The sequence below is a fragment of the Orcinus orca genome, chromosome 8 (assembly GCF_937001465.1).
Source record: "Orcinus orca chromosome 8, mOrcOrc1.1, whole genome shotgun sequence".
NCBI lineage: Eukaryota > Metazoa > Chordata > Mammalia > Artiodactyla > Delphinidae > Orcinus > Orcinus orca.
This window is the reverse complement of record NC_064566.1, coordinates 45897530-45905599: the sequence shown is the minus strand read 5'-3', so window position 1 is coordinate 45905599 and position 8070 is coordinate 45897530.

Here is an 8070-nt window from a genome sequence, read left to right as displayed (position 1 = left end):
CAGGTTTGATCCCTGGTCAGGGAACTAGATCCCTCATGCTGCAACTAAGAGTTCGCATGCCACAAATAAAGGTCCCGCATGCCACAACTAAAAAAAAAGATCCCTCATGCTGCAACTAAAAAAACAAAGATCCTGCATGCTGCAACAACGATCCTGCGTGCTGTAACTAAGACCTGGTGCAGCCAAATCAATAAATATTTTTTAAAAATAAAGAGCTGATGCTAGAAATTAAAAAGAAAAAAAGAAGTTATAGAGACTCCTGGCTGACAGCCAGAAGGGAAATGGGGACTTGAGCCCTACAACCACAAGGAACTGAGTTCTTTTTTTTTTAAAGTGAAGTATAATTGACTTACAATATAATTGACTTACATTACTATATCAGCTTCAGGTGTACAACATAGTGATTCGATATTTTTATACATTACAAAATGATCACCAAGATAAGTCTAGTTACCATCTGTCAGTATACAAAGTTATTAAAATATTATTGACTATATTCATGCTGAGCATTACATCCCAATGACTTATTTATCTTATAACTGGAAATCTGTGCCTCTTAATCTTCCTCACCTATTTCACACATCTACCCCTCCCCCACCCCACCACTGGCAACCACCAATTTCTTCTCTTGTATCTATGAGTCTGATTCATGTTTATTCCTTTGTTTCATTGTTTGGATACCACATATAACTGAAATCATATGGTATATGTCTTTCTCTGTCCGAGATTTCACTTAGCATAATACCCTCTATGTCCATCCATGCTGTCCCAAATGGGAAGGTTTAATTCTTTTTTATGTTTTATTAAAAAAATTATTTATTTATTTTTGTCTGCGTTGGGTCTTCGTCGCTGCCCATGGGCTTTCTCTAGTTGCATTTAGCGGGGGCTACTCTTCGTTGCGGTGCGCGGGCTTTTCTTGTTGTGGAGCACAAGTTCTAGGCACGCGGGCTTCAGTAGTTGTGGTATGCGGGCTCAGTAGTTGTGGCGCATGGGCTTAGTTGCTCCACGGCATGTGGGATCTTTGCGGACCAGGGATTGAACCCGTGTCCCCTGCATTGGCAGGTGGATTCTTAACCACTACTCCACCAGGGAAGTCCCTCATTCTTTTTTATGGTTGGGTGTATATATATATATTTTACATCTTATCTATCCACTTATCTATCAATTGGCACTTAAGTTGCTTCCATTATGTTGGCTATTGCAAATAATGCTGCAGTGAACATAGGGGTGCATATGTCTTTTCAAATTAGTGTTTTTGGTTTCTTTGAAAAAATACCCAGAAATGGAATTGCTGGATTGTATGGTAGTTCTATTTTTAATTTTTTGAGGTAATGTCATACTGTTTTTCATAGGGCTGCACCAATTTATATTCCTACCAACAGTGTACAAGTGTTCCCTTTCCTCAATATCCTCAACAGCACTTATTATTTGTTGTCTTTTTTTTTTTTTTTGCTATACGCGGGCCTCTCACTGTTGTGGTCTCTCCTGTCGCAGAGCAACAGGCTCCGGACGCGCAGCCTCAGCGGCCATGGCTCACGGGCGCAGCCGCTCCGCGGCATGTGGAATCCTCCCGGACCGGGGCATGAACCCATGTCCCCTGCATCGGCAGGCGGACTCTCAACCACTGCGCCACCAGGGAAGCCCTATTTGTTGTCTTTTTGACAATAGCCATTCTGACAGGTGTGAAGTAATATCTCATGGTTTTGGTTTTGATTTCCCTGATGATTAGAGATGTTTAGCATCTTTACATGTGTCTGTTGCCCATCTGTATGTCTTCTCTGGGGAAATGTTCAGGCCCTCTGCCTATTTTTTTAAAAAATTAAATTAAATTAATTAATTAATTAATTTTTTTCTGCGTTGGGTCTTCGTTGCTGTGCACGGGCTTTCTCTAGTTGCGGCGAGCGGGGGCTACTCTTTGTTGCGGTGCACAGGCTTCTCATTGCAGTGGCTTCTCTTGTTGCAGAGCACGGGCTCTAGGCATGTGGGCTTCAGTAATTGTGGCACATGGGCTCAGTAGTTGTGGCTCATGGGCTCTAGAGCACAGTCTCAGTAGTTGTGGCTCACGGTCATAGTTGCTCCACGGCATGTGGGATCTTCTCGGACCAGGGCTTAAACCCGTGTCCCCTGCATTGGCAGGCATATTGTTAACCACTGCACCACCAGGGAAGTCCCTCTGCCCATTAAAAAAATTTTTTTTTAATATATTGAGCTGCAGGAGTTCTTTGTATATTTTGGATATTAACCCCTTATAGGATATATCATTTGCAAATATCTTTTCCCATTCAAGAGTCTGTCTTTTTATTTTTAAAATTTATTTATTTTTTGGCTGTGCCACGTGGTTTTTGGGATCTTAGTTCTCTGAACAGGGATTGAACCCAGGCCCACAGCTGTGAAAGCACGGAGTCCTAACCACTGGACTGCCAGGGAATTCTCTCTGTCTTTTCATTTTGTTGGTAGTTTCTGTCACTGTGCACAAGCTTTTTAGTTTGATGTAGTCTCATTTGTTTATTTTTGCTCTTGTTTCCCTTGCCAGAGGAGATATATCCAAAAAAATATTGCTATGGTTTATATCAAACAATGTATTCGCTATGTTTTATTCTCAGAGTTTTATAAAAGTTCCAGTTCTTACATTTAAGTCTTTAGTTCATTTTGAATTTATATTTGTGCATGGTATGAGAGAATAGTCCAGTTTGATACTTTTCTTTTCTTTTTTAACATTTATTTATTTACTTTTGTCTGTGCTGGGTATTAGTTGCAGCATGCATGTGGGATATAGTTCCCCAACCAGGGATCAAACCTGGGCCCCCTGCATTGGGAGTGCTGAGTCTTGCCCACTGGACCACCAGGGAAGTCCCTAGTTTGATACTTTTGCATGTAGCTTTCCAGTTTTCCCAGCACCACTTATTGAAGAGACTGTCTTTCCCACATTGTATATTCTTGCCTCCTTTGTTGTAGATTAATTGCCCATATAAGTGTGGGTTTATCTCTGCGCTGTCTATTCTGTTCCATTGATCTATGTGTCTGTTTTTGTGCCAGTACCATACTGCTTTGATGACTGTAGCTTTGCAGTATAGTTTGAAACCAGGGAGAGTGATACCTCCAGCTTTGTTCTTCTTTCTCAAGATTGTTTTGGCTCTTTGGGGTCTTTTGTGTTTCCATGCAAATTTTGGAATTATTTGTTCTAGTTCTGTGAAAAATGCCATTGATATTTTGATAGGGATTGCATTAAATCTGTAGATTGCCTTAGGGAGTATGGTCATTTTAATAATATTAATTCTTCCAATCCAGGAGCATGGTATATCTTTCTATTTGTTTGTGTCATCTTTGATTTCTTTCATCAATGTCTTATAGTTTTCCAAGTATAGATCTTTCACCTCCATGGTTAGATTTATTTCTAGGTATTTTATTCTTTTTGATGCAATTGTAAATGAGATTATTTTATTAATTTCTCTTTCTTGTATTTTGTTGTTAGTGTAAAGAAATGTAACAGATTTCTGTATATTAATTTTGTATCCTATTTTACTGAATTCACTTATTAGTTCTAATAGTTTTTTGGTGGTGTCTAGCATTTTCTATATATAGTATTATGTCATCTGCAAATGGTGACAGTTTCCTTATTGATTTTCTGTCTAGATAATCTGTCCATTGATGTAAGTGGGGTGTTTGTCTCCTACTATTATTGTGTTAGTGTCAAAATTTCCCTTTATTCTTGTTGATATTTGCTCTATGTATATGTGGCTCCTATGTTGGGCACATATATATTTACAATGGTTATGTCTTCTTCCTGGATCTATCCCTTTATCATAATGTAATGTCCTTCTTTGTCTCTTGTTACAGTCTTTGTTTTTTTTTCCCCAATATTTATTTATTTATTTGGTTGCGCCGGGTCTTAGTTGTGGCACGTGGGCTCCTACAGATGCAGCAGGCAGGCTCCTTAGTTGCGACTTGAGAGCTGCTTAGTTGCGGCTCACCAGCTCCTTAGTTGTGGCACCAGTCTTTGTTTTAAAGTCTATTTTGTCTGATAGAAGTATTGCTACCCTAGTTTTTTTTTAAATAAATTTATTTATTTTATTTATATATTTTTGGCTGTGTTGGGTCTGTGTTGCTGCGTGTGGGGTTTCTCTAGTTGCAGTGAGTGGGGGCTACTCTTCGTTGCAGTGCATGGGCTTCTCATTGTAGTGGCTTCTCTTGTTGCAGAACATGGGCTCTAGGCATGTGGGCTTCAGTAGTTGTGGCACGCAGGCTCAGTAGTTGTGGTGCGCGGGCTTAGTTGCTCTGTGGCATGTGGGATCTTCCCAGACCAGGGCTTGAACCCGTGTCCCCTGCATTGGCAGGCAGATTCTCAACCACTGCACCACCAGGGAAGCCCCAACCCTAGCTTTTGTTTGTTTTTTTGTTTGCATTTTCATGGAATACCTTTAAGCAATCATCTCACTTTCTGTCTGTGTCTTTTTTTTTTGCGGTACGCGGGCCTCTCACTGTTGTGGCCTCTCCCGTTGTGGAGCACAGGCTCCGGACGCACAGGCTCAGCGACCATGGCTCTCGGGCCCAGCCGCTCCACAGCATGTGGGATCTTCCCGGTCTGGGGCACGAACCCATGTCCCCTGCATCGGCAGGCGGACTCTCAACCACTGCGCCACCAGGGAAGCCCTGTCTGTGTCTTTAGATCCAAAGTGAGTTTCTTGTAGGCAGTATGTTTATGGGTCTTGTGTTTTTATCCAATTAGCCACTCTATATCTTTTGATTGGAGCATATAGTCTGTTTACATTTAAAGTAATTATTGATAGGTATGTACTTATTGACATTTTGTTAATTGTTTTCTAATTGTTTTTGTAGTTCTTTTTTTTTTTTTTTCCTTTCTTCTTGCTTTGCTTTCTTCCCTTCTGATTTGATGACTATCTTTAGTGTTATGTTTGGATTCCGGTCTCCTTTTTGTGTGTGTATCTATTATAAGTTTTTGGTTTGTGGTTACCATGAGGTTCATATATAACAACCTATAAATATAGGTGATTATTTTAAGTTGTTAATCTAAGTTTGAACACATTCTAACAACCCTACATTTTTACACCCCCCCCATGTTTAATGTTTTTGACATCATATTTTACATCATTTTGGTTTTTGTATCCTTTAATTACTTATTGTGGATATAGGTGATTTTACTACTTTTGTCTTCTAACCTTCCTACTAGCCTTGTAAATAGTTGACCTACTACCTTTACTGTATAATTACCATTACCAATGAGATTTTTCCTTTTGTAATTTTCATAATTCTTGTTGTGATCTATTCTTTTCTGCTTAGAGAAGTCCCTTTTATATTTCTTGTAAAGCCAGTTTAGTGCTGTTTAACTCTTTTAGCTTTTGCTTTTCTGTAAAATTCTTTATCTCTCATGAAAATCTGAATGATGGCCTTGCCAGGTAGTGTATTCTTCGCTGTAGTTTTTATCCTTCATCACTTTGAATAAGTCAGGTAGCTCCCTTCTGACCTGCAAAGTTTCTACTGAAAAGTCAGCTGATAGCTTTATGGGAGTTCCTCTGTATTTAACTAGTTGCTTTTCTCTTGCTGCTTTTAAGATTCTTTCTTCATCTTTAATTTTTGCCATTTTAATTGTAATGTGTCTTGGTGTGAACCTGTTTGGGTTCATCTTGTTTGGGACTCTCTGCGCTTCCTGGACCTGTTTTCTTCCCTAGGTTAGGAAAAATTTCAACTATTATTTCTTCAAATAAGTTCTCTGCCCTCTGTCTCTCTTTCTTCTCCTTTTGGGACCCCTAAATGCAAATGTTGGTACACTTGATGTTGTCTCAGAGGTCTTTTTTTTTTTTTAAAGATTTTTTGATGTGGACCATTTTTTAAAGTCTTTATTTAATTGGTTACAATATTGCTTCTGTTTTATGTTTTGGTTTTTTGGCCCCAAGTCATGTGGGATCTTAGCTCCCTGACCAGGGATCGAACCTGCACCTGCTGCATTGGAAGGCAAAGTCTTAACCACTGGACCACCAGGGAAGTCCCCTCAGAGGTCTCTTAAACTATCCTCATTTTAAAAAAAATTATTTATTTATTTATTTTTGGCTGCGTTGTGTCCTCTTCGCTGCGTGCGGCCTTTCTGTAGTTGTGGCGAGTGGGGGCTACTCTTCATTGTGGTGCATGGGCTTCTCATTGCAGTGGCTTCTTTTGTTGAGGAGCACAGGCTCCTCATTGCAGTGGCTTCTCTTGTTGAGGAGCATGGGCTCTAGGCATGCAAGCTTCAGTAGTTGTGGCATGCATGCTCAGTAGTTGTGGCACGCAGTCCCAGTTGCTCTGCGGCATGTGGGATCTTTCCAGACCAGGGCTCGAACCCGTGTCCCCTGCATTGGCAGGCAGATTCTTAACCACTGCGCCACCAGGGAAGCCCTATCCTCATCTTTAAAAATTCTTTTTTGGGGACTTCCCTTGTGGTGCAGTGGTTAAGAATCCACCTGTGGGGCTGGTGCCGGCCTGCTGATTGGGGAGCCAGGACCTGGTGGGGCAGGCTGTGTGGCCCGGGGGTCCCAGGACTGGTGCTGGTGAGTGGGTAAGTTCACAGGCTAATAAGCTAGAGGCAGTACTCCAAAAGTCACTTGCCAGAACCAGTGTCCTCATGGTAGAAAAAGCTCCCAAAATTGGTTGTGGCCAGCATCTGTGCCCCAGGGAGTCCCAGTTGCCTCCTGCCTCTCCAGGAGGCTCTCCAAGGTCAGCAAATGGATCTGACGCAAGATCCTTTAAAATTACTGCCTCTGCTCTGGGACTTGAAGCATATGACATTTTGCATGTGCCTTTTGAGAGCAGAGTCTCTCTTTCCTACAGTCCTCTGGCTCTCTGCACACAAGCCCTGCTGGCCTTCAAGGCCAGATGTTCTGGGGGCTCATCTTCCTGGTGCAGGACCCCTGAGCTGGGAGCCTGATGTGTGGCTCGGACCTTTCATTCCTTAGGGAGAACCTCTGCAATTGTGATGATCCTCCCGTTTGTAGGTCACCTCCCTGAGGGTGTGGGTCTTGACTATACTGTGTCTCCATTTCTCCTACCCATCTCATTGTAGTTCCTTCTTTATATCTTTAGTGGTGGAAAATCTTTTCTGCTGATCTTCAGATCGTTCTCATAGATAGTTGCTCAGTAAATGGTCGTGTGCTTGTGGGAGGAGGTGAGTTTAAGGTTTTCCGAGTTCGCCATCCACACCTCCTACCTCAAGGAAATAAAGTTAGTTAGCAACCTATATTATCTCAGGAGATTTCTCCTTAGAATCTCCTGAGAGGAATACAGTCCAACCAACACTTTGATTTCAGCTTTTATGAGACTCTGAGCAGAGAACCCAGTTGAGCCATGTTGTACCTGTACTTTTGACCTACAAAACTATGAGATAATCAGTGGGTATTGTTTCAATCAACTTAGTTTGTAGTAATTTGGCAGTAATATTAATAGAAAGTGAATATGCTGTACTACAATTATTTACATTATAATCTTTTTAAAAATTTATTTCATTTATTTATTTTTGGCTGTGTTGGGTCTTCGTTGCCGCACAGGCTTTCTCTAGTTACGGTGAGTGGGGGCTACTCTCCATTGTGGTGCACGGGCTTCTCATTGCGGTGGCTTCTCTTGTTGTGGAGCATAGGCTCTAGGTGTGCGGGCTTCAGTAGTTGTGGCACGTGGGCTCAGTAGTTGTGGCTCGTGGGCTCAGTAGTTGTGGTTCGCGGGCTCTAGAACGCAGGCTCAGTAGTTGTGGTGCACGGGCTTAGTTGCTCCGCAGCATGTGGGATCTTCCCAGACCAGGGATCAAACCCGTGTCCCCTGCATTGGCAGGCGGATTTTTAACCACTGTGCCACCAGGGAAGTCCCAATTCACATTATATTCTAAGCCATTGATCCCCACCACTTTATCACTATTGGTCAGTCCCTCAGGCCTTTATTTCCTTTAGACTCTCTGTCATTATAATTATTTCCTTATAAGCACCCTCAGGTCTCTTGTTCTTTCCCTTTATTGCAGTGCTGCTCAAACTTGACTGGGCGTAGCATAAGCCTCACCTGAAGGGCTTGTTAAAACACAAATTGCTGGGCCCTACC